Raw genomic sequence first — 27,290 nt, 5'->3', positions numbered from 1 at the left:
CACAGTTTATGTAGATGTTTTTGTACAGCTACTGTGTTGACAAAATGAGGATAGCATATCTTACATATCCTTAAATATCCCATTGCTCTTTGGCACTTGTGGACCGTTTTCCTGAGGATACATTAAGTGATTTCTCTATTTTCCATATGCTGGAGTATTCTGCTTCTGTGCAAGATTTCTGGAATCCATCGTAAGGCCCTTTATATTTTTGTAATGATACAGATGTGAAGTGATGGGTGAAGGAAACTTTTTGTTTGTTTTTTACACATTTCCTCTATCATTCCCCAAGTTTTCTCAATCTAAGTAGCAGTACCGTTAACACTCTTCTCTATTAGCATTTGGGTAAAGTTGTTTACCTACTTTCACTAAATGAACTAATGGTGTCCCTTTTTAATGAAAACGGTCTTCTTCCAACTACTCCCCAACCAAAAAGCTAGTAACATACTTTTTTAGGGAAAATCGGAGGCGTCAGCAATTATATTTTGGGGGAGAAACAAAAATCCCAAGTGAAAGTTTTAAAGTAAAAGCTGATCTGATTGTGTTTTTGTGACAAGTCTAACTAAAATAATATATATATGTATATTGCTCTAAAGAATTTTACTGTGCTAATGGTGAAATTGTTCGAATTAACGCCACTGAAATGTATGACGAAGAGCCACTTCTAGGTAGTCTTTCAAAGACACAAATAGCTTATAGTGTCAAATACTTTTCAAATACTGAAAAGAACAAAAAGCACAAGACTAAAAAGATCCTGAAAATAAAATACATTTTATGCCAACAATGGAACTTAAAGCAACACACAGATTTCCAGAAAGCTCTATGAACAGGTGCTTTTATTGGCTGCCTGTAAGCATCACAGAGAACATTGCATGGATGAAGGAGTGGAGGAATTTACCTGCCCTTACCCGCAGAGGATAATTAGGTCTCATACAATGCTTGGATCCATTACAGCGTGCCTCCTCTAGTCTCATTAGTGTTGATAATATATTAGCAAGTTTTCAGTGAGTCTCAGCATATGGATCTGCAAATAGAAATTCAAAAACAGATATCAATTTAAATCGCAGGAGTTTCATTGCAGCCAGCACCCCTGCTGACTGCACAAACACCCATGAAAGCAGCGCTTCACGCAGTGTGCTGGGGGTGGCTGTTTCTTAGAAGTGTTGTGGGGTGGCTGGCTGCAAGCCTGTGAATCTGAGACACCTCACGTAAAATGAAAGTCCTCCTTTATACACTGTGACTTCATCTGTTCACGGGGTTGGTATATCTGCTCGAGGCTGTGGGAAACTTTCCACGTTTAAAAAAAAAAGAAGTCAGTCACAGGTGATAATGTTTGCAGTTCTTATAGCCATCTGCAAACTGTATTTAAGTTTAGAGCTGGTTTTCAATAACCTCCGCTCAATGCTGGATAGTTTCTAGCGAGTGAAAATATTCACTATTGTCCCAGAAAAATCTAATTTTCTCCAGCAAATTACCTGGAGCTGCTGTGGATGAAGTTGATTGGCTTGGCACAAACTCCTCTAAGAAGGTTTGCACATGGGTATTGTGGCCAAGGCTGATTTCCCCTAAAGGAAACTCTCCTTCTTACAGAAAATAAACAATTCAAATCTACTGGAATACAGCCCAGATTATTTATTCTTAAGCTTAAAATGATGTCCTTTCATAAAATTTCATAGACGTTCAATCTGCATATTCAACTGTGATTTACAGTACAAAGTGAGCAAGCACAAGTCCATACGTATGCTGCAAACCCTCAAGAAATGCTAAGAGGGCTCCTGTTTTTTTCTCTACTAGCAGCAGCAGCCTTCCCAGGAATTGAACTCCTTTGATGTGGATTTTTTCCACTAAAACTTTGCTGCCCTTGTGGCATTGGTGTGGCTCCTCCTTCCTCTCAGACAGCCTATCTCAAATGCTAAACACTTGCATGACCTTTTACTCCTTTTTGGTCTTACTGTCCCCATTTCGTTCTCAGAATATGGAGTACCCTCCTAGGATCTGAGGAGGGCTTACTCTTTTTATGCTCTCAAATTGGCATCATTGCCAATTGTAATTTTTTTCCCCCAGTCTTCAAGTTGTTTGATGTTTCTCCCATTCTTTCCAATTCAGTGGCTGTTCCTTCTTCTCCCCACTCTGAAATAGCAACCGTGTTACTTCCAAAATTGCTTCTGGGTATCAGAAACTCAAACATCTCATTGTAAAACTTACAACTGTATACCTGTGTGTACCAGAAAGGCTGCCAAGCTGCACTGTGCAGCACACCTTTTCTGTCTTTACCTTCAGTATCTGGTGTTTCAGGGATTGTGAACCAAAGTTTGCTGAAGTAAATGTAAAGGCTCCCATCATCTACAGTCAGCTCTGGCACGGTTGCTGCTGTCAGCAGATCAATATTTTCCCGAAAGTAATAACAACAGCATCCGTAGAACTTGTGAAACCAAGCGTAGCCATCCATAAAATGTCTACCTTCCATAGGCATAAGGGGCCGGGAATGGTTTGTGCCTCTTCCATCTGCTTCTTCAATAGCTCCGTCTTTGAAGTGAAATCACACATCTTTAGCAGGCTGGGAACCAGATGACAATAAGAATAGAATCCACTATCTGAAGTAAACTTGATTCTGTTTTTTTGTTAACTCCTTATTATGTGCAGTAGATAATCTGTTTCTATTTTTATTCTTTTGCTATTCCAAGATAATAGCTCATATACTGCATATTAGATATAAATATTTTGAATTTCATGCCATCCTAATACTAGTGTATTCACCTTTTGTTTATCCATATTGTTCTTTTAAAATTGATATATCTGCTTCATATAGCTCATTTAATTTCTGATATACTCTTTGATTGCAAACATCATTGCTGTGGCTTGTTTGCAAAGGATTAGTTCTTAACTGTGTTCTTAAATCTGTTTCATAAATATACTGGAAATAAAAATCAAATCATGGATCATAGATAAATTGGTTCCCAGATGAGTCTGTTAATGATTTTGATGAAAATGTTGCTGATGTTGTTGTTCACTGGAAATAAATCTTAACAAAAGTGATCAGTAGGGGAAGGGATGTGAAGCCAAACAACATTTCTATCATGGTTTATGTCACAGATCATTTCAGATGGCTTCACTTATTTGAACTATAGTGTGAATTTGTGGAGTAGCTGGCTTAGTCATTTGTATTTTTCCACTGAGGGTTCAGTAGATGGATCTACAACTTGTGTGGTAGACTGGGGCTGGCAATGGGATAAAGAGGACACACAAGAGTCAGGGTGCAATGACAGGGGAATATAGAATATGTATGGGCACTTCCTATTTCTCATTTAGTTATGCAAGCCTGTAGCAAGACTACAGGCTTGGCTTTTGAGCAGAAAGTCTCAGAATGATGAGCTTCCAAAGTCAGATGATTTACAGTTTAAAAATATGGTTATAGCATGCCTAGAAAGTATTAAATGATTGAAAGAAATACCCTTAACTATAAAGTTTCTCCCTTAAGCTTTTCAAATAAAGAAAACAACTTTGAGTAGAAAGCAACCATAGAAATTTTAAATCTAAAACAGATCTTTTCTTGAAATTACCAGCATGTAAGTATGAGTGCATAATGGAAATTACTTTGTAAACGTCATGTCTACTGAAAGTAGAAGTCCAAATTTAATTTTATTCCAACCATTCTGATGAAATTGAAAGAGACAAAGATGAGTGATAAACATACTGGAGCAGAAGACTTCCATTCTTGTGGTACATTAGAAGAAACAGTTTTCAAATCACATTTCTGTCTGGTTAGACAGAGATCAGGGGGACTGTTACCTGTAAAGTTATAAGACACTTGCATTCCTTAAACTTTAAATTGCTAAACATTGAGAAAGTGCTTTACATAAAAATATGTATAATTGCAGTTTGTCAGGTGCCAGACAAAATCATCAAAGCTGCTGGAATGTGCAGAAAAGCCTTGATGGAAATGGAGATGATGTGCTAAAACAGATGGATCGTGATGGGGGAAATCCAGTGACAACTAGAAGTGTGCTGTTGACTATTTGCATATGAATTATTCTTTTTGTCTATGAAACGGGGAAATAGTGCAATAATTTAAAAATTGGGTAGAAATTAACGTTCTGATCCTCCTAAGACTTTCTCAAATAATTGTTTTTATATAGTGTTTTTACATCTGTTATTATCTTCAAAAGAGTTAAAACAAAATCTGGTGAAAATCTTTCCTTTATCAAGAAAATGTCAGATTTCCATGGTGAAGCTGTTGGGATCAGTAAGCATTCACTGCTAATTTTGTGTAGGGTTGGTATCCAACTCATTATGTTGTTCCTTCCAACGTTTTGATTTCTATTTTTATTTTTTTGTAACTCTATCATCTTCATAACAGTTTTCCCTGTAGACTGAGCTAGAAATACGTAAGCGTGCAAAGGGCATAATAACATCTTTGCAATGTATTCTTTCTATCAGTGAACCTGATGCAGAATTATTTTTAAGGTTAAGAGCAGTGCAGTACTAAAAAGCAAATGACGTGAGTTGTCCTTACCCTGAGATTTGCCATTCTTTCTCTAAGCAGCAGGTCAGCTCTAGCTTTGGCCTCCACCAGGCAACACGCATACACTTAGCACTGTGTCTCTTTTATTTCTCTCTCCGTATTCTCATTCTCTGGGCCCATAAATTACCAACCATTTTTTTCGTATGTTGCATTCTAAGGCAGCACCATTTTTTCCTTGAGTAAAAGCATATACTCTGCTCCTGGCAGGTACTGCGTGGCCTCATTAACTCCTGACTACCACTGTCCAGTCACCTCAAATATTTTTTCAGAAGCCAAACTTTCTTGAAGGCCACCTGTAAAAACCTCAAATTCTTTTATTCCGATTACTGTATTGAGGCTCTATATCTATTTATCACGTTCTTTTGACTGATTAATTTCAGAGAAGCATCCACAAAATGCCAAGTGTGATAGAAGCCAGCAAAGATAACTGGAGCAATGTCAGAGCCCGTGCTGAGCTGCTCAGCGCGAGGTGTCACGGGAGCAGATTAATGCAGCTCGTTTGTGAGGGGCTTTCTGCCAAACAGGTAGGTGATGGATGGCTGCTCAGCAATCAAATTACAGATACATACAGAGCCCTGCTACTATTCTTGCCACCCATGTTGTCAACCTGAGGAAAAATATTTCAGTGTAGTACTTTGACGGAAAGCCTAGCCAGGGATCTGTTTAAATTGCTACCCAGAAAGGTAGCTCGAAGTCAGAACACATCTTCATGAAAGTAATACGTGGATGTTAAAGCAAGAGTTTTCGTGTGGTTTGAGGATACTTGAAGATATGTTCTTTATAGGGTTTAAAATGTTTGTTTGTTTGTTTGTCTGCCCTCCTTCTTCTGCCACCTTCTCCCCTCTCCCACCCCCAGCCGTCCTTACATTTGAAATTGGTGAAGCTGACATTTATGTTTCCATGACAGTCCTGGATTTGATACATTCATACCTCTGTTGGTGTCCACAATCAGACTCTTGTGTCATCTGCAGACTTTGAAACTGAACTAGATCCCATGATCTCAGTAATTACACCTCCTTAGACTAAATGAGAATTCAGGTGATTATTAAACGAAATTTCGGAGTCCTTAAGCAATGTTAAGGAAAGTTTATTAGTTAACTAATTTTCTTAGACTGTGAGAAATACTGACTGTTTGCACAGCTCTTCTCACTGCTGCTTCTCCACATCTTGCAAGACTCAAACCAGTCACACCTGGAGGACAAAGAGTAAAAAATCGCTTGGGTATGATAGGAAAGAGCATGGAAGATTGGGGAAGGGAGCCTCATGGGTGGGAGTACCTGCCCTGGACACAGACTGAGTTTTGATGATAGTCTGTTAAAAGGATGCATGAGAGAGACAGCAGACAACAGTTATTTTGCTGATAAACTAGATTTTTTTGGATATCGATCTTTCACTACTGACATTTTTTCTAGTGCTCTTAAAGTATGTTTTCTGTTTTTCTGTGTCATAAATTTCTGTCTGCTATGGAAGACAGAAAGCTTTCTGGTGCTTTTGCCTAGTTTTTCCTGAGAACCAGGATCTCTCATGTTAAAATCTCAAGGTGAGCCATTACTAAGTGACCAGGTAGGCTAACTGAATGCCTTACAATTGATTCTGATATTTCTGAAAGTACAAATAAAAAGCTTTCAAATGTTTCTAAAATTTCTGAATGTTCTAAACATCCTGAAGACTGTTATTTCATACTGGAGTTAGTGTCCTGTCTGATATTAACCCAGTTGCCACAGTGTCACCCTGTTGCCCCAGACTTTGCACGCCTCTATGGGGCTACAAAGTGACTCATGGTCCTGTTAGAGGTCAAAAGCAGATTTCTGGATGACTCTTGCAAAGAGCAATGATCCTAGATAAGTTGAGTGCTTTTACGTTGTTATATCCTTGAAAGCTCCTGCATTCAGTAGCACAAAGATGGCAAAGTTGCAGAGTTTCACAGAGATGTCTATTCTACGCTTTCCTAGTTTCTCTAGGCTGCAGCATACTCATGTTGTCTGTGTTGTGTTCAGTAGAAATAGAGCGTGAGGCCACAAAAGATTGACTAGTTCTTAAGTGGTGTCTTTTTCCCTCTCTTTTCTACATTCAATGCTTTCATTTTAGAGTCTCTGGTGGTGGTTGCTCTCTGTCCTAGCTCTAGGAAGTCCAGCTCTGCAGCCAGCCTTATCCACTGCAGAAATCTGGGACCACCGGTAGAGTGAAGGTGAAAAGGGCTTTGAAAGCCCTCCACTTACAGGCGCAACCCAAAGTCTCCTAATGCACGGCATCTGCAAAAGTGTCAGTGTGTGTTTGTGTTGTTTTCTTCCTTGTCTCCCTTTTCTGTTTCTGCTAGAAGGTGCTGTTAAGCAACTGCGTTACCAACGATTTGAATTACAGGCCATGAAGAGTTGCACTTAAGTAGGTGTGACATTTGTTGATCTGTAGCAATAAATTATTTTCCCTGTAGCTTCCGAATCTAGGTGATTGCTTTTAAGCTGGGTTTTCTTTATGAAACCCTTTACTATTTGCACTTCTGCATGTGCAGGACGGGATGCACGCTGCTTATTCCTGACAGGTATGTAGTAATTACAGACAGCAGAGGACAAAAGGGGCTCTTTATCGGATAACCCAGCTGCCCTAAAAACTGTTCGCCAGCAGCATTTTATTGGCAGGATTAAATGTCAGGTACCCTGCTTTAGAACTGGTTCCTGCTGTGTTTTGATGAATACTTGTACTTTCCCAGCATACAATAAGAGTGCCTGGAGTACACCGGTGCTTTAAAACCTAATGCTTTAAACAGCCTGTGGTATCGTGAGACTTCTGTCATCTATGCAGCATAGCCCACACCACCTGAGAACATTGTGCCTCTACAACAGTGAGAAATTAGCTTCAGCTCTACCAAAGGAAAAAAAAAAAGCATCTTAGGTTCTCTGCACAGAACAACATTTGCAGTAAAACACAGTTATGACAATACGTTGCTTCGCCTGTCTCTTGAACTGGTGCCTTCACAGTAATTTTCACATAAACAGTGGCAAAGAAAGTTTCCAAAGTGCTGTCTTCCGAGATGTGAATGTAAACCACAGAGGGAAAATTCAAGGTGTAGGATTGAAGTTTTGACTCTTATTGATGTTTGAGATGCCAATCAATCAAATAAAGTGAATCCACAAGCAATTTGTTTCTCCCCTTCCTGTAGTGTAAGGATTCTGGTGCTTGGTGTGCACTCCCATCCCAAAGATCCCTTAATTTCTTCCCCTGCCCCCTGACATGTATTCCTCAAACTTAGAGAAATGATGTGCTTGCATCATTTTTGGTGCTCAGATGGGAATGTAAATGGCAGGGTTCACTTTACTTCCACATTTGATGTAAACTTTTATCAGTCTGCAGTACAGATGCTTTAACTGCAAAGACATAAGATTAAATTAGTTTTCCAAGTGTTTTGTTAGAAAATATGTGCATCATGAACTTGTTTATACTCTGTTTCCAGCAGATCAATTAGATGAGCCACAGTGAGAGTGCATAATGCCCCAGTGACCTTTTCACTCTTCTCACCAGTAGCTGTTCCGGAGAATTAATATCAGTGGCTGATCTCCTTGCTCTGCTCTGTACCTTGCTTTGCTATGGATTTGCAGTGAGGTTTTAAGTCTCTTACAGCTACGGGAAGGAGGATTTTCCAAGGTAGGCAGTCACTTAAATGGGCTTATAGGCATAATCGGTAAGCCTGTTATTGGTAAAGATACTTTACACTTGAAAAATGTAAATTGCAGACTCAAGTCAGCACAGCTGAGCATTTTGTTACCTGACTCTTATCAGGTACATCTCACTGCTCTTGCACCAGTTGATGTTTGCAGCTTACTAATAGTCCAAAGTGGTGGGTGAAAAAAGTCCCTGCAAGAGAGAAATCATTTTTCAAAATGAGACTTCTCAGTTGTCCTAAGAGGTTGGTGAGGAAGATATTTGATACCTTCTTCTGATGATATAAATGTATATCACTTCATTGCTCAAATTAAATAAAGCTGTGGCTGAATATGTGCTCTCAGGCACGCAAAGATTCAGGTTGTTTGTTTGTTTGTGTGTTAGTTGGTTTCAAAGGAGTTTGAGTGCATTCATGTGAAATGCTATCAAAAAACTAGTTATTTTACAGTATGCTACCTAATAAATAAGTATGCATGATTTTTTCCTGATTGTATCATTATTGCCTGCATACTATTAGCAAATTAGAGTCCAGTTAACAAATGTATTTACATATTAGACATCTGACCATGTAGTGTTGCATTTGTTCATCACTTGATTTTACAGAGCTGTTGCATATCTAGATGCAGACATTGTGTTGCCAAAATCAGTCAGGCATTACTCGCATTTAATGAAGAAGACTGTTAACAACCCTGCTATGACATATCACACACAAGGTCAGCATCATTCTCTAGGGTCTTATAAAAGAACAAGTGAAGGAAGAATAAATTTGACCATGTATAAAAGCTATGAATATAAAACAAATGAGAGGTTAAACATATTAATTGGTTCATTCTCTTTCACTTAGCCTGTATGGCTTCCATCTGTGAATGTGCAGTGAAAGAATGATTGTTTATTGCTTTACAGTATTTGGACTTTTTGGAATAAAAAAGGATTAAGTTGATGACTTTAGAAAGAGCTGTTTGGTATAAGTTGTTATCATTTTCAGCAGTATTTTTGTCATGCCCTTCTAAACATCACTGGATGGTTATCTAGAATATCCATCTCTAATGGCTGCAGAAATACCATGTGACAGACCTGTCAGCTAATACATATCTTATAGTAGCTATATGCAGGCTCGTGTAATTCAGTACCACTCCACTGAAACCATTGCACTTATGATTTTCTTTTTTTTTTTTTAATTTATTTATATTTTTACCTATCAGTTCACAGTAGTTCTAACTTGACATTAACTAGCAATTTCAAATTTAAGACCTTATATGAAGTTGGTTTGAACTTCTAGGCTGTAGCTGTGAGTAGGTGTGCTGAAGTGTTCTCCTCTGGCAGTCTCTGCCTGTGGGAGCTAATGCTGGGGCAAGAGGTTGATCAGGCTTTTAAATTTTCTAAACTGCTGAAAAGAATAGGAAAATTTATTTAATTTTTTTTTTACAGCTGCTTTTATAGCTTTCTTTACAAGCCGTTACCAACCTAGCAAGTTTTCCTTGCTCTCTTAGACATGTTCACCGCATTGCCTTGTGCAGAGAAGTGAGCAGAGGCTGTGGTGTGGTGTCTGGCACGCTCGCGGCAGCAGACGGGCTGCTCTTTCCGTACATCTATGGCTCAGCAGCACGCAGGGCTTATTTTTAGTAGCTTCTAAAAACAAGGAGCAGTGTAGGATTTTTCTGCCCACGTTTTTGTAAGACGCAAATGTTCCCATCATTCAGGTGGCGACACCACTGTCCAGAGACTCCTGCCTTGTTATGATACACGTGGCTCTCGCAGCCAGCTCAGTTATCAAGAAAGGTGCCCAGTCAAACACGACAGCAAGAACTGCTTTACCTCTGGACCACAGGGAGCAGCAAGCAACGCTCTGGTTGATGCCGACAGGCTGGTGAGGGGTTGGCTGTGCTGTCAGGTCTGGGCTTGGTTTCTCTGTGTCATGTTTCTCCGTGCATTTTAGTGATAGCTGGTGGCTCTCTCATGTACCATTTGCCGTGGGCGCTTGGGGCAGCCGCAGCCCTGCCTCTGATGCTTTTATCTTAGGAGTATTCCCGCTGACAAGTAAAATTACAGCACTTCTGATTAATACAACACAATGCATTGGAGCACTGGCAAAGAGCAAGCTGGCGTTGGCATTCTTTAGAGGCGCTGAAGGTGATAGAGGGCGTTACAAACCAGGAGGCTGTATTTCAGCACCTGGTAAACTGATTAAATGGAAAAAGAAAGGAAACACAGCTATCAAGCAGCTGGAAAATCAAGATAAAATGAGGTCAAAATAGCATGACTTCTGTAAAGGTAACCTGTTCCTCACTAGTTAATCTTCTTGAATTGTTTTAATGTAGCAATAGAATAGCAAATAAAGGGAAATGGTTGGTGCAGTTTATGAAAATAAGGGAAGGTCAATGAGGCATACAGCTGTTATGGCAGAGAACAGAATAGAAAGCAGTGAAGGCAATTACACCAGCGGTGATAAAAACTGTAATGTCTTTGATGCAGAACAGCAACTACCTTGCCCTAAAGCTGGCTGAGGCTTTTAAATTCTTGCTTATCCACAGTTATTATTACAATAACAGCAGTTGTAGCATAAAAGAAATCTGAAAACTGTAAGAGGAAGGCTATTTAAAAAAAAATTCTGAACAATTTTGAATAAAATAATGCAGATGTTCGAGTGAAATTTTCTTTAGTATTTTTAAAAATTTGCATGGAAATGTGTTCTATACTTTGACAAGCTTTGATGGTAAATACCCATGGATGAACAAAAAGATACAGAACACGCATTTGAAGTATATGCGTTTGAGGTACTTGCATTTTAGGTAAACTTTGAATCTGTGAATTTGTCCAAGAGTGGGATTTAAATGCTCTTGATCTGTTTTTTATAAGCAATTTGTGTCATGAACTGTTGTTGTTTCTGTCATGACCCTGAAAAAAGGTGTACCATAGCCACTGAAAAATGAAGTTTTCATTCTAGAAACCTTTGAAAAGTTACAGAGCTGCTGTTTGCTGTTTGGTTTCTTTTCATCATAATTCATTTAACTGGATCTGAGCTGCTCAAGGCTTTTTCCAGATGAGAAATGTGAAACCAAAAGAGGCCATTCCTCTGTTCCCGTCAGAGGTTGTTGCATTCAGGGAGTGTGGTGGTTTTACTCGGGTGGGCAGCCGAGCTCCACCACAACCACTCTCTCACTCCCCCTCCTCAAAGAGGAACGGGGAGAAAATACGATGAAAAGGGCTCAAGGGTTGAGATAAGGACAGGGAGATTGCACAGTCATTATCGTGACAGGCAAAACAGATTCAGCGTAGGGAGATGGTAAGATTTATTACCTATTACTAACAAGCTAGAGAAGTGAGAAACAAAGGAAAGAAACCAAAAGCACCTTCCCCCCCATCCACCCTCTTCCACCTCCTCCCCCCAAGCGGTGCAGGGAAACGGGGGAATGGGGGTTATGGTCAGTCTATAGCGCTTCTTCTCTGCTGCTCCTTCTCGGTCACTCTCGTCCCCTGTGCTGTGGGGTCCCTCCCACGGGATGCAGTCCTTGCTGAACTGATCCGGCATGGGCTGCCCACAGGCAGCAGCTCTTCAAGAACTGCTCCAGATACGGGTCCGTACCACGGGGTCCATCCCCAGGAGCAAACTGCTCCAACCTGGGTCCCCCACGGGCAGCAGCTCCTGCCAGGTCACCTGCTCCTGCGTGGTCTCCTCTCCATGGGCTACAGGTCTGGCCCAGAATCTGCTCTGGTAGGGGTCTCCCACAGGCCGCAGCCTCCATCGGTGCATAGCCTTGATGTGCATTAAGGCAGCACATCAGAAAGGGTCCTGTCAGTCTCTGATGAAATGACTGTTGGCATCAGCTCATGAACGGGAAGTCAGATTGTTGTTTTTAAGAATGAGTATTCATACTTCTTATCAGGGCTGTTCTAAAGCTTTCCAAAGCCATAAATGGATCTATCAGTGGCAGTTAATATGCATTAGAATTTTTCAGGTTTTTTTCATTATTACTGAATCTCTCCATTTCTATAGCACTCCACTGACAGTTTCCAGGCTATTTGCTAGCCTTATGTCCATTAGGAAAAACATGTTTTGCTCATTTTTACACAGGTGTACATAAAGATGCTGTAGAATTAAGTGACTTATTATGAAAACACAATTTAAGAGAAGTAGAATGCAGTCTAGTTCTGGTTCTGAATGAATTTTGACCATGCCAATGATATTCATTAAAGCCATAATAACTGTTCTGCTCAATCGTGCCTCCCATTTAATAAGAGGCATGGTGTCTGAATAAATCTGTCCATCGCAGACCCTGCTAATGGGGCAGATGTGAATGCTGTGGAAACTCAGTGTGCGCAGCTTGGGTAGCTGTCTCTTCTGCCTGGGAAGGAGGAGATTGGAGCTTAATTTTGCTGTAGGCTGTGAGGCGGACGTGCACTGTTGGTTACCAGAAGGACGTGGTACTGGCAAAGCTGGGGGCAGGCATTGGTCATGTCATCTTTTAAGGGACTTTGTTCTCATTAAACATTTCATTATCATCATAATTGTACTCCATATTCCTTCAGTCTCACAACTCTTCAGAAACCACTAGTTTTTAGGCAGAAGATTTTCCGATCAGATCCTCAAGTTGACAGCATGGCTGTTAACTCTCGTCAGCAGCAGGCTGGAAAAAACTTCCTGAAATAATCCAAGTGGCCACAGCAGGAGACAAGAGCAATCTCCTCTGAGCAGAACGAAGCAGCCGGGGAGGCTGCTCGTGGCTTGCTGCAGAAGACAAGCCATGGAGTTGCTCAAGAGGCCACGCACAGCCAGAGGGTGCAAGGGGTGGTGGCTGCTGCTGCCGTCGCACCGACAGGCTGCGGCTGTGGGGGGTTTTGCTTTTCTGCTGAATTTTCTTTGAGATTCATGAGATTGAGGACAAGACAAGACAAAGCTAGTGGAAAGTCCAGAACACCCACTCTTATTTTGATTTTGGCTTCTCTGTTCTAATCTCCTATTAGTTTTTTTATTTAGCACTTGAGTAACCTGGGTATCCATTATTTCTGCACTTATACCTGCCAACCGTTTTGTTTAATCCCAGAGAATCAATGAATTCAGACTATGATTACATAGCTGTAATTTTGGATTAGATTTGGAAAGGAAAAGATCATTACTTTGTGTATATGTTTGCCAGAGCACTGGATTACAGAATATCTTACTAAATAGAATAAAATTTCACTGAAGTTACTAGTTTACCTTTTACTTGCTGAATGTTACTTCAACATAACAAAAATACTTAGGCCCCGAAGACTTTGCCACAGCTCTATAGCTGCCATTTAATCCGCATGAGGTTTATGTATGCTCTGAGGTCTTACATGGGTCCTCTACATGAAGGAAGTTAAGTTTTAATGGAAATATCATACCCTTTCTACAGCTCAGATAAATTATGTATTACAAAGCTAAACTGAAATCCAAAGTCGTACTTTGGTTTGTGAAATGGGATGGAAGATTGTCAAATCAGATTTTGCCACTGTGTGGTGTACACTGGAGGACCTATTACCCATCTAAAGGAAGACATGTTGATCATACTGCTATTGTTTGAAACTAAGAATTTTTGTACACCCACAGAAGCAGATCTCTGAATACTTCGGGATTCCCATTCCTCTCATCCTTGTTACCAACATGGGTATTTGTCAAGTGCTCTGCGTTTTGTAAATCTCCATACAACATACTGGTTTGAATTACATGCTAGTACTGAGCTCAGTTCTCCCAGTAACTTAAGCTGCCGCTGATGCAAATAATGTCACAGCATTGCTGCTGTGTTCTATCTAACCCTTTCAAGATAAAGCAAATACCACGGAGCTGTGCGGGATGTGTGATTGTGGTTGATTCACTTTCATCTGCAGCCAAGATTCTTGTCCTCCTTTCTCACTTACTGGAGCTGGCAGGTGATGAAATTAAATTTGGGATTTTAGTCAGAAATGGTGTGGTACAAATGTGAGATACAGGTGTGTTGTGCTCTATTTTCCCTTTTGGTTTGCCTGGCTGCCACCACTTGCGAATTTGTGTTCGTTCGTTAGAGGCATAACATGACGATGAAGGAGTACTCCCTGATGAACAGAGACCCTCCTGGTAAGATTTCACTCCAAAGAACATCTTAAAATGTTACAAGTACACTTTGATATCTCTTCTCCTTCCTTCAGAAGCGCAGTCTTTCTTTACAGGAATAGACATCATTTTATTGCTGCTAAAGAGAAGTGTAACATTTTACAAATTTGAAAATAAACTTACTCAAATGTTTTCAGTTAAAACCCTATTTCTGATTAAAAAACACTGTTTTCTGGCTCAGGAGTGCATCTGATCATGATAATATTTGGTTCATTATTCTCTAATCTGCAGCTTGAAAACTGCTTGTCTTCCTGTGACGGTGATGTATGGTCCGTGGTGTGTAACTGAAGTTAACATTTATATTGAGCTTGGTGATTTAAGTGTAGTCAATCTCTTTATTAATGCTTATTAGTAGTCAGCGTGATCATGTTTTTCATTTCTAGCTGATAGAGAAAGGAAGTGAAAAGAAAGAATGTCTCTTTTTACCCTAATTACAACTATTTACGACAACGACTGTTCTTTCTATTATAATTCATAGAAGCAAGAAATAACGGAGAAATACTGTATACCACATTTTAAGCAATTAGCATATGTGTTACTATTACCTTAATGCATGGAACTCAAAACTTCTCCTGCCACTCCACAGAGCAATGTCACTGCAGCACAAGCCAGGCCGTCTTACTCTACTTGGGACGCTGTCACTGTATGTGAATGAAATAACACCAGAAATTGAAGTTTTTATTCAGTCCTCAGCCATGTGTGAGGACCTTGGGATTTATCCTTAGCCTTTTCAGCGAAGACTGTATGTTCAAAGTCTGTCTGGCACAACTGTTTCTGTTTGAACCAGTCTTTTTTTTTTCCCCCTGTGGTAACAAGTAGTATGGAGCGTTTTGGCAAAGCTGCTGACTCAATTAAGAAATGCTGTCAGTCTTTTCTTTCTTTTTGAAGAGACAAATTGGTACTTATAAAACTGGGAGCAAAACCAATATAACATGTTGCTGAATGTTAAATTTTCCATCTGAAGATTTATTAAGCGTTCAGAAGCATTTTGCTTTGGTTCTGAGTATTAAATGGTTAATCGTATTTCCGGAGTAGTCTGCATTTGAACTACAAATCACTACGTGTTTTAATTCAGGCCAGGTAATTGTGTCACTTTGATTGATTGCCTATTTAAGGAGAAAGAGCACTTTTTAATCCAGGCTGAACGTTGTAGTCAGTTTGCTCTTGATTAAAAGTGCCTAGCGGTGACATATTGTCAAAAAGAGTTTTTTTCACAATCTTCTTAGCTAGTAAGATGTCACAAAGTAATACCAGCCCAGTGCTGCGCCTGCTTCTTTCCACTGGAAACGGACTGTGAGAATTGCGTGCGCTCCTGAAACGGCCCAAAGGGAAAGCTGGAGATGTATGTACGCTCCCTTTCCGAGGGCTGTGTGCACACACTTTGCAGAGAGACATCCCTGCCAGCCCATCGCTTGCAGGTGACTGCAGCGACTGGTGCTAGAGCCCAGCACCATGCTATTGGCAGCTGTTGCTGCTGTGCAATTCACTGAGCTTTGCTTTCGGCATCGGTTCTGTCCTTCTTGAAGCAGTTAATTCTCCTTTTGTATCTTGCGTTAATCTGGATGTGTGCTCTTTTTCTTGGCTGCTCTATAAGGTCTGATTGTAATTAGACACTGGCCTGGGCCGGGAGAGGTGTGGGAACAGAGGATTGTGAGGTTTTGATGTTACTTTCTTAAACTGACAGGGTCACACCGTCACAAATCCTGCTGCACATGGCTATCACAACAAGGCCCAAGTGCTAATCTCATTGTTTGCAGAGCTTGAGGCCCAGGCATTTCACATCACACCCAGCTGTTTAACAGAAGTGGGGCTGTAATGGGCATACAAGAGTCACTGCAGCAAACATGCAGAAGGAGCAAGTAACTGCAAAGCCAGCTGAAGCCAGACTTGTCAGGCAGGAGAAGCTCCAGAGGTGAGCTGAATGAATAATTGCTATATGAAAAGTGTCCCATTTGTAAACACGGAGTGGTGGAAGCAAATGCCAATGTTAAACGAAATGTTTAGAGCAGGTGCTTGTAGGGATGACCACACAGATGAGCAGGGCGAAGGCAGAGGGACTGGAACTCCCACAGGGGAGCAATCTGTTGTGCTGCTCCAACTGATGCAGCCAATATGCAAGGCTGTAATGGAAGGAGTTTTCTTTAGAAGGCTGTTGGCAGTGATGGAAATTGAGTGATAAATGTCAGTGGCCAGTCACCACTGTTTTCAAAATTCCAGGTTTTAGCCAACAATCTGTGCAGGATATCTATTCCTGACTTCATCAACATCAAGAAGCATTTTAATGCTAGCATAAATACAGGATGGTGTTGGTGCTTTAATTGTACTGCTGTAGCTAAAAGGACTAGCAAAGAAGAGATCAAAGGAGCTGTGCATCTGGCCATTGACACAGAGGTTAGCTTTCAAGTTTTGAACATGACATTGATTAGCAGAAAGACAGCAGTGTGATGGGGGAGAAAAGCGCAAGAAGAGTAGGGCCCAAGATCTCATGAATTACCGTCTGGATCCTGACACCCCTTCTGTCAATAACTGTAGAGAAACAATTTCATGTCTCTGCCTTAGCTTCTCGAGGTGTCAAATGGAGACGTGAAAAATATCTTTGGTGGTGAAGCAGAATGTGCATCCTTCCTGTGCAGAGGACATTCAGTGTTGGTGTTTGTTCCTGGCCTGGAGCTTTTGAAAATTTGAGACAGCAACAGCAAGTGTTTGTCTGGATACGTCTCTGGGACTTGGCAATAAGTGGTAGACTTTTAATAAATATATGAAATATTAGTTTGGTCATAAACATATTAGTCTTGTGTTGTAGGCCTTACATACTAAACAAAAGTTAAGGGTGTTTCAAGGAGACTAAATAGCACTTTTTGTCATTATTCAAGGAGTCGAATATTTCATGTCTTCCCACTGCTGGAGTTCATTTTATTTCATACATATGGATTTAGCAATAATGTGGTAATTGCATTTTCTGGTGATTAACATTGCCCTGGTGTAAAATACAAGAGCCACATCCTCCAAGAGCTGTGTCTTCCAAAGTCACCCTATCACGTGGCCCATTGGCAGAGGCAAATGAAGTTAAGTAATTTAATTAGCTACGATTAGCATTTAAAGCTGTCTACCCAGAAACCAATAAGAAGGTTCACAATTCATCCTGTATTATTTCACATAAGGCTTTAACAATATTAGGTGAAGGCCGTCTAGTTCAGGGAGCTGGTAATTTAATCTGTACTTCTCCTCTGAATTCCTCGTTCAAGCCAGCCTCTGTGTGTAATGAGCAAAGCTGGTTGTTATTAGGCAGCTGTTAAACGTCTGGTGGCGAGCGGGTGCGTGGCAGCAGCCCAGTTGCTACAGGACAGCTGTACAAATGACAAAAGCCACCAAGGCGCTGGGCTGCCACCTCCCTTGGCAGGACCAGCCTTCGCCCTTGCTGCGCCGGGGTTTCTCTCGAGGGCACTGTGGAGAAGGTGCGGGAAGGCCCGCCGCCTGCCCGCTGCTCTTGCCTTGGCCTGCCTTACAGAGGAGTCTGGTTTTCAGAATTGCAAATTCGGCTTCTTTCAGAACCGCTTTAATTCACTCAGGAAAGCAAACACCCCTCTGCCCCCCTCCTTTCCTCTGCAACTTCAAAGGACGTGCCATTTGGGCACGCAGCGACAGCCATTTACAAGGGGAATAAAGAAGGACTTGGGGTGGCTGTGCCAGGCCCAGCTCCCTTTGAAACCAAAGGAAAGGCTGCAGAAGCACGGGTGCCTGTCTGTACCCTTTCGTGAATTAACATACGTGCCAACTGCACAAGTGCGGGCAAAGGCAGAGTCCGGCTTAATGGCACACAAAGCAAGTGTCAGCTAAATAGGTTTTCTTTTTTCTTAACTAGTGATGTGACGCTGGCTGCGTTACAGCAGTGCTGGATTGCAGTGAATTGATTCCCATTTCTGCCCTTTGTCATCTGTCCCCGCTGGGTGGAGGCATCACTGCTGGCCTGGGCGTCTCCCTCTCCTGAGCGAGTGGCCAGAGGTGCCACCTGCACGTGCTTTCAGAAGCACTCCAGTCTCACTCAATCAAATTGCCTCACAAAAGCCTATTTTTGCAGTTTTCATACAGGCCCATTACCTGACCCAAATGTCACCTTGATTTTCAGGCTTAAATGCCCCAACAAACAGAACAAACCAAGGTCAAACCATGCTCTAATGCTGCTGGAGTTTGAGACCCAAAGAAAATACCTGGAGCAGCGTTTTCGTTCAAGATGTTAATGCACTTTTTAAAAGCATTAGTGGAAAATCCTACATTATTTTAATGCAATTAAGAAATAGTTTGCAGTTAAAAAAAAAAAAAGTTAACAATGAAAAGCTAAAAAGCTTAATTTCTAATGACTTTCAAACAGACCAGAGCATTAACTAGCCTAGCCTGACTCAAAACATATGCTTGTCAAGAGGGAGCCTGGGCTGAGCTTTCACACATCCAGGGAGTGTCTTGAGAGGCTGTGCAGCTATCATGCCCATGAGCTTTGACATTAGCCATTTCAATGTGAGCCATGTATCTGTTGTGTTCCTGCAGAGTCCCTTCACACCCCCTGTGCATACAGGAGAAGATGTCAAAAATCTCAGCAACGGTTAACTGTATGCACAGCCCTTCGAAATGCAGGGAAATAAAGCAAGCGATCTCTACTTTGTACTTTGTTGAACGTAAGAGAGAGGTTTCCAACCCAGTGGACCAGTTTTGGCTTTTGTTCCCTCCACCCACCCACCCAGTACTGGGGATGGACACAGGGCACGTGTGGCGCAGCACAGACGGAGGCTCGGCATATGGGTCATGCCAGCGAGAGTTACCAGGAGGAGTGAAGCGTGAAGACGTGTTGCCCCTGACACCTCAGCAAGAGCTGCCATTTGGGGCTCCTTCCCTCTCTCCCCTGATTGATTGGCAGCAATGTACAATACAAAGACTGTCTCTGATTCCCCTTGCCTGGAGGTAAAGTGCTCTGACCCTGTAATGGTGCCAGTACCTCCTTGTAATCCTATAGCCCTGCCTGAAAACACCTTTTCAGTAGTTGAGTGTATTATTTTTATACAGTCTGTAAGTATATTTAATAGCTGACATGTGAAATGTGCCATTTGTCTTTGTAATAATGCTTTCCTTTTTAATCATGTTCTTCCTTTGCTATTTTTCTGCCAGCCCTTGGCAATGTTTCATTTTAGCTCAAAGTGAAAGAACAGACTCTTAAAATAGGATGTAATCCTCAGCTATCGTTTGATCAGTTTTAATTTAATTTCACTGCAATGAAAACATAATGGAAATCTGAACTCCAGAACATACAATTCAAGGAAAGTCACTGTCAACATTACAGAATCTATGACCAACTTTTCCAAATAGTAATAGCAGTACAAGCCCAGCAGCTCTTTACAGAGTGGTCTGCTGCTGTACAATTACCTATTGAAGTGTGAGGCACAGCTTTCCAATTTTTCAGAAGTGATCTCTGTATCTTGAGTACATTTGGTTTGGGATGCTGATATTAAATGTATTGGGTCTGCGTCTCTGATGTGCTGATTGCCTTTCATTTTCATTTAACAGCAGTGCTCTTCATTTCCTCAAGCCTGTTTATCAGCATGCTTCGAGGGCTTCATCAAAAAGTTAGCACTTGTCCAGTGTGCTTTGGGTTCAGGTATAATTCAAAGATCTCTGATTATCATGACTTCTTTGCTCTTTCCTTTCCCTTTCCCTTTTCTTTTCTCTCTCTCTTCCCTTCCCTTGCTCTGTGTAGGAGAGAAAAAATGCACAATTCTCCCACAGACTGGAGTTATTCTACCTTGTCTAGGTCCTCTAATTTTCAATAGCACAGCACTGCAGGTTTGCCTTTGTCATTATTTCTCTGATTTATTTGTGCTCCCTCCAGCTTCAGCCTGTCTGTTACTCTGTCAGGATTCAAACAGAACTTCTCACTTCTCACAAGAATTATTTTTGGAACTTGTAAAATATTCCTTCTGTACTGCAGCCTTCCCGTGCAGCTGCAGTGGCCTGCCTGGTTCGGGAGGATAACTTGTCGGGGGAAAGAGAGGCTACAACATCCCCAACAAAGCTGATACAATGCGCTCTTTGTATCTGGCCTGTATTCATGCATGGTTGCGGCATAAGAAAAGAGCAGCTCCATGCCAGCACTGTTCTTGGGACTGGTCCAAGACCTGCCCGGAGGTGAGAGAGGGGGTGCCGAGGGAGAAGGAGCCTTCACCCCTAACCTGTATTCTGCCTCATCTTAAGAGCAGTTGAAAGCTTTTGCCAAAAGATTCAGAAGTTAATGTTCAGAGCTGATTATGCTTATTAGTTAAGCTCGATAGCAGCCCCTGAGTGGGATGAATGGTGGCAGGGCACATGCTACTTAAATCTTTCTTTGTTTTCTTTGTTTGCTTTTTGTATAGCTCCAGCCAGAGAAGCAAAGATTAAGTCAGATCCCCAAGAATACTATTTGTTAGTGCGAACCCACCAGTGGTCAGTATATCAGCCTGGGAAAGCATCCCCTCTTGCACTTGTCTGAAAGCCCTCTCGCACCGGGAAACCCTGGGATCACTGCTGCCGCCTCCAATCTGCATAACAGTGCAGCATACTCGTGGTGGTCACCCCACAGACCTGCAAGTGCCATCGTGCCTTTGTCAGCTGGCCACAGCAGCAGGCCACGTTCAAGGAGTGCTGCGGCTGGTTCCTCACTTGTTAGTGTGCTGAGTTGCTTTGTTAAGCAGCTGGTGGCTTTGCTTCCACAAATATGAATTCATCATTTATCTGCACAAAAGGCAAATACAACTACAGCGTCGATCTATTTGAGTATATTTGGCTCTCTCATAATCGTCAGTGATTTCTATATATGTGTATCTACACATATGTAGAGGTCTTGCAGAATACTGTGCTTCTGAGTAGGATCATTGTTGCTGAGACGTCAGTTGGGAGGTGGGGGTGTTGGAGAATGGAAATCAGCTTTCTAAAACAAAGGCCAGCAGTGATACATGCTGTTGCTGAGATGGCAGTGATTGAAAACTAGTGTGAAAAGGGGTAGATGGCAGAAAAGTGACTGCAGACATTCACAGTTCCCCAAAAGGAAAGCTGTTATCGCACAAGCTGTTGCAGCGCATGGATCCAGACACCGTTTCTCTCAGGAGTGGGGTACCCATGGATCTTTTGACAGTAGCAGTTCCCAGTTCAGATGGGCTGATAGATGGGTCCTGGAGCCCTGTCTATAAAGCTGCAATAACTCAGGAGGTGCAAGTCAAAGTGGGGTATGCACGTAGCCAACTTTCAGTACCACTCCAATTTTCATTAATTTGTAAAATGACCCGGAAGTAAAATTTACTGTGGGGTGAGATTACTTTCATAAATTATGCTTATCTTGATGCCAGCCAAAGAGTACACACGGCAGAGAGAGATGCTGATTGTCCTGTAAGAAATGTCATAGCACTGGAAGAATATAGGATCATATAGTTAAAGATTATGGCCCCAGTTCCACTCCCGTACCTAGAAAGGCTGCAAAATATTCAGTTAACTCTGGGCGTGCACTTCAATTCAGAGTTCACTTCAGAGAGATTTAAGCACATGCTGGAATAATTTCCTGAACCAATATTCTCCATATGCACAAATGAAAGGAAGTTGTGGTTAGCTGAGGGTCGGCCTCTTCTCACAGATAACTAGCGATAGGACAAGAGGGAATGGACTCAAGTTGCACCGGGGGAGGTTCAGGTGGGAAATGAGGAGACATTTCTTCTCAGAAAGAGCAGTCAGGCATTGGAATGGGTTGCCCAGGGAGGTGGTGGAGTCACCCTCCCTGGGGGTGTTTAAGGAGAGGTTGGACGTGGTGTTTAGGGACATGGTTTAGTGGGTGACATTGGTGGTAGGGGGACGGTTGGACCAGATGATCTTGGAGGCCTTTTCCAACCTTAATGTTTCTATGATTGTATGTTACACCGATTAGAGGCTAGAGCCTGAGCTGGAAAAGGTCACGTGGAACATGTGCAACAAGGTAGATAAGGCTGCAATTTGCAAGGTCCTGCAGTTTTGCCACCTAACCTAACCCATAAAAGTGGCCTAAAAGAAAGCTGGAGAGGGACTCTGTCAGGGAGTGTAGCGATGGAACAAGGAATAAGGGCTTTGAATAAATGGAGAGGAGGTTTAGATTAGATGTGATGTGAGGAAGAGATTCTTTACTCAGAGCACAAAGCGCACATGGGAATTAGGGCTGAAGATGCACCTTGCTTCTGTTCTTTTCCATAAAGGATAGAATGAAATTACCTAAAAACCAGTGTTAAAAATAAACCCAGGGCACAGGATGGGAGGTGGAGGGCAGTCCCTGTGGCTGAGGGGCAGCCTTTCTCTCTGGCAAGCCAAATGGCCCAGGGGAGCCAGCCCCAGAAAAGGGACCCTCAGCCCCCCCAACCCTCCTTCTTCCACGTGAGGGCATCTTCCAGGCTGCTCCCAACACAGCTGCCTTTGGCCACGCGTGGGCCACTCCATCACAGAGGCTTGCTGAGGTCACAGTGGCCACCGCTGCCCTGCCCTTGCTCCAGGCCCTATAAAACAGGACCCCTGCAGCTGGCCCACTACTTGCTGAGCATCTAGGCACTCTGACAGCTGGCTTGTGTGGCAGGAAGAAGAGCTGAAGCAGGAAGGTGAGTGGCAGGCCTCCTCAGTGTGAGAGGACAGCGATGCTTCCAAGGAAGCACCGAGAAGGAGTGCACCTAATGAGAAGTGTCATGGACAGAGGGATAGCGCCTGTGGCACAACTGACACCGGTGCCCAAGGGACCTCTGGTGCGCAGCCCATAGACACTTACAGGCGGTACCACTGGCACCGCAACGATGCGTGGAGCAGGCCGCCCCCTCAGCCATACAGCGACAGGGGGCCTGGGCCTTCCCGGTGGCACAACGGCGGTGTGGGGCGAAGGCAGGAGCGTCAGGCAGGCAGCCGCCTGGAGCAGAGCCATGCCCATAGTCTGGAACGCAGCATGGGACCCAGCCACGGCTAGAAACCAGACGGCAGCGTCAAACCCACAAATGGAAATCAACCGGACAGTCCCTGGTGCACAGGGACATGGCTTAGTGGGTGATATTGGTGATAGGGGCATGGTTGGACCAGGTAATCTTGGAGGTCTTTTCCAACATTAATGATTCTATCAGCAGTATCAACATTTTATTGTTATTAATTCTTTACTGTATGGTCACCAATTTTAGCTGATTCTTGATAATACTTTTCATATAAGTTCATTAATTTCAAAGATTAATTTATTGTCTGAACATGCAGGGTTTTTTCCCTCTAGAAATATAACATGCGTAGTCTATATACCAACCCAATATTTTCAAAAGTTTGCATTTAAAGAAGTTATTTCCAATCTACTTGCATGATTGGTTTGTGAATAGTCAACCAGCAGCTATTAATGTATCTCAGATTGTCCCATCAGCCAAGTGTTGGTGAAGAACAAGTGCCTCTTAAAATCCAAAGTACATGCAGAATTTGTATTTTTTTGCCACCAGTATGGAGTTGGCCCAGCTCCTACAGGAAGGCTGATGTTACCAGCAATCAGTTTTTACATTTCAAAGTGGGGTGTAAATAGACAGAGGAATCAGCCTCTACTCCATACTGGCTAGAGGCTCCCATCATCCATGTGAAATTGCTTTTCTTTGCATGCGTCAATTGAAATTGCTAATGTGTACCAATTAGGTTTAATGAAGGGAAGTTGCTGATAGCTTAGACATGCTGACAGCCCTTCTGTTTTTGTTTTTTTTCTCTTTTTTTTTCTTTTTTTGGCGGGGGGGGAAGGCTTGTACAACCTGTTGGTATGTTTTGGTTAAAGCTGTTTTTGTTTTCATGAATTGTATTTTTTTTAATGGATTTAGTTTTTTGGGGCAAAACTCTTGAACTAAGAGCTCTCATACACTTGAAATTTGCTTCTGGACATGCTGCCATGTATCTGCAGCCCCTCCATGTCCCTGCTGTCCCAGCTGCATGCTCACTGTTTGTCCTGTGCTGTGCTTACTTGGTGTGAGTGGATGTCACCTCCTTGCCTCCATGCTGGCCACTGTTCCTTGCAAGTTCATCTTCTGGGGGAGCTTTCAGAACTCAGGTGTTAATCTAGTCCTGTGCTGAAGCTGCAAAATTTTGGTGGCAAAAATTCGTCCTTCACAGCCTCCCTGGACACCACATGGTTAACTGTGGCTGGTTAAAGGCTCAGCTGCCTGCACACAGAGGAAGGAGCAGAGGGACTCGCCAGGCAGGGGCACCCCAATAACCCAGTCAGGGACACGAGCACCCCAGGGCATTAGTCCCACAGGACAGGGGTGACTCCCACTACCATGAGCCTGCAGGAGACCCTGTCCTTAGATCACCACAGACTGAGGGTTCACTGCCAGGGGTGTGGACACATTATGGAAATGGAAAAGTGGACAAGTAGAGGAAAAGTGTGTAAAGGGACCGGTCACGTATAAACAAGCGGCTCGTCAATGCACTTGTCCAGCCAGGCTGTAAGTGCCATTCATCTTTGTGTCAATGCTGTCACCTTGATCTGTGCTGGGGCGCTGCTGGCCACATATGTACGTTTATATGATGTTCTGTGTACGTTGTGCATCCACCTTGCTGCTGGCTGGATGTGGGGGCACGGGCCTGCGGCAGCCCCCCCTGCACCGGGCGCCACACCGGGCACAGGCCGGAGCCCGCCGCTGCCTGTGGCTGGGCTGCGCAGGGGAGTCTGTCGGATGTCCACGTACAGTGAGATCAGGTGGGTTCTAGTGGAAATCTGTGAATTTCTGCCTCGCAGAGGTTCCCTCTGTTTCAGGGAAAACTGCAGGTTTTACTTGTACATCAGTCAGGGGCAGTTAGTGCTTTTCACTTGCCAGAAACAAAGCAGTACGTCTGTATTTGCTCTTCAGTCTGGTAGCTGTCGTTGCTTACCTTGGCCTAGTAAATGAAAGTAACCGGGGAAAGAATCACTTCTTAAATGTGCCTTTTGTACCTTATTTGTTTTGTGGAGTAGTTTGAGAATCCCTTCCCCATCGTGTTGTTTGTTACATCTGGATGTTCAGTTCTTATGGGCTGAACAAATTACTCGTGTCGGCTGTGAAGCTGCACAGCTTAACCTTATGCTTCATTGCTAGGAAAAAAGTAATTATATTGGACATCTCCAGATGTTCTTACTTAAGAAAAATGACACGTCTATATTTTCTTTACAACTCATGATTGAGAGTGCTATGGCCTTTCCAGATCCTACAGAAGCTTCCAAGCAAACTCCATCTTACATTCTGCTGATTTTCATTTCTGCAGAGCCAGAAAGCTTCATCAGCATTAACAGTGTAAGGAGCAGCCACGGGACCCCCATGTGCCCTTTCAGGCTCCACAGCCTTTATGATAAGCATGACTGTGTGTTGATAGAAGGTTCTGCCACTGCTGTCATTATCATATATGGTTTATGAAATCCCTGATCTTGTCAACCCATCAAAGAATATGTGGGCATTGTCCTGAAAACACTAAAGACTATTGCAGCATAGTCTTCATCGCAGCAATGGCCCCAAACTGCACACCCTTCATCTTCCAGTAAGTGTTGTAGGTTTAAAAAAGAACTGTGCAGTATGTGTTAAACACCTTAGACTGCTTGTTGCTTTCTACCATCCATCTCTGAGGTTCTTTCTCTGGGTCTCATAAAGGTCATATACAATACAGCAAGCAGTTATTTTTTCATAAGAGGTGGATATTTGTCATCAGCTTTGGCACCAGATTTCTCCATCTGTCTTTCAGCGTATTGAAAGCACATGCCACTACCATACTTCAGCTGATGGAGCTATAACTCACCATCTTCCATCAAACTGTCTTAAGAAATATGAAGAAAGCAGACGCAAGAATGCACAGATGTTAATACCATCATGGAAATGTTCCACAGACGATATCATAGAGAGCTTGGCTTTATGGTTGTTTTCAGATTATCCCATACTAATATTAGTGAGCCTCCTACATTAATCCCCAGAGCCTTACAGTTTGTGAAGAAATAGCCCTTCCTGTGCTGAGCACCAAGATGTATGCATGTATGTGAGAGAGGATTGAAGAGTTAGAATGTGGGTCTACTTGTCCAACCCCATTAATAACCCTCTCAGTGTCCCCCTTTTTCTGATCTGCAAAGACAGGCGGTATGGGATTGTGATGTCCCTGTCTGTGCACCAAAAAAAGCCATGCAGCATGGCAGTTGAGTTCTGTACCAGAAGATGTCTGACCTTAATGCTTATTTCCAAAGATTGCAGTGCTGTGGGGCTGGACAGGGGGAAGGCAAGAGGAGCAGTATCACAGAATTGGTGATGGGAAGGCACACTGGTCACCCAGATTTTGCTATAGATCACTTACTGTGAAGTGGGTCTGCAACATGTTTCAGCTGTAGACATTTCTGAGGATTTGTTTCATGTCTCAGTAAATTAAGTCATTTTTTTTTAAACTACTGGCTTATTTGTTCCTGATCATAACAAAGGATATACCAATAATCTTAAACATCTGCAAACAAATGTTTTTTATAAAAGCAAATAGACCGTAGGATACTCCTTTGTTGATTTGAGTTTGTGTATTATTATTTTTTTAAAATATTTATTTAGAAAATTTAAAATGTTTACATGGCAGTTGCTTATAAATATTAGAAGCAAAACAAACCATTACAAATGGAAAACTGTTTTATTGTTCATTGTATTAATGCATTATTATAATGCATTATGTATTAATGTATTAATTAAGTTTATCTGATTTCCTGAAATTAGCAGAATAATACCGTGTTACAGGCACTGCCTTTTTTACCATTTATATCAAATTTTGTCAAAGGTTCTGTTACATTCAATATAATAACATGCATTTATAAATGCAGGTATGTCTGTCAAACAGACACATTTTCTAAGTTTGCCTGGTTATGGCTAAAAACATGGGTATTTCAGATATCCCACCAAAAGTTATTCAAACATATCTCGAAGTGGGAGATCTGCAAACATTGACAAACTTCTTGTGATAAATCATAGAGGGAAAATTCTT

At 42.3% G+C, this 27,290-nt stretch overlaps 1 protein-coding gene and 1 long non-coding RNA gene across 2 annotated transcripts in view; both read left to right on the top strand.

The window, feature by feature from the left end:
• The window catches only part of SLC35F1 (solute carrier family 35 member F1), a 248,110-nt gene that overhangs the window by 62,887 nt on the left and 157,933 nt on the right, over positions 1-27,290 (top strand). The gene's annotated exons all lie outside the window — the stretch shown is intronic.
• LOC106047587 (uncharacterized) overlaps positions 20,753-27,290 on the top strand; it is a 35,892-nt gene continuing 29,354 nt past the window's right edge. Inside the window, exon 1 of the long non-coding RNA XR_001213861.3 lies at positions 20,753-22,912. This is a non-coding gene — a long non-coding RNA (uncharacterized lncRNA). The remainder of the gene's footprint in view (positions 22,913-27,290) is intronic.

Source organism: Anser cygnoides, chromosome 3 (genome assembly GCF_040182565.1).
Source record: "Anser cygnoides isolate HZ-2024a breed goose chromosome 3, Taihu_goose_T2T_genome, whole genome shotgun sequence".
Lineage (NCBI taxonomy): Eukaryota > Metazoa > Chordata > Aves > Anseriformes > Anatidae > Anser > Anser cygnoides.
The sequence above is the reverse complement of the archived record's forward strand: the minus strand, read 5'-3'. Positions and strand labels throughout refer to the sequence as shown.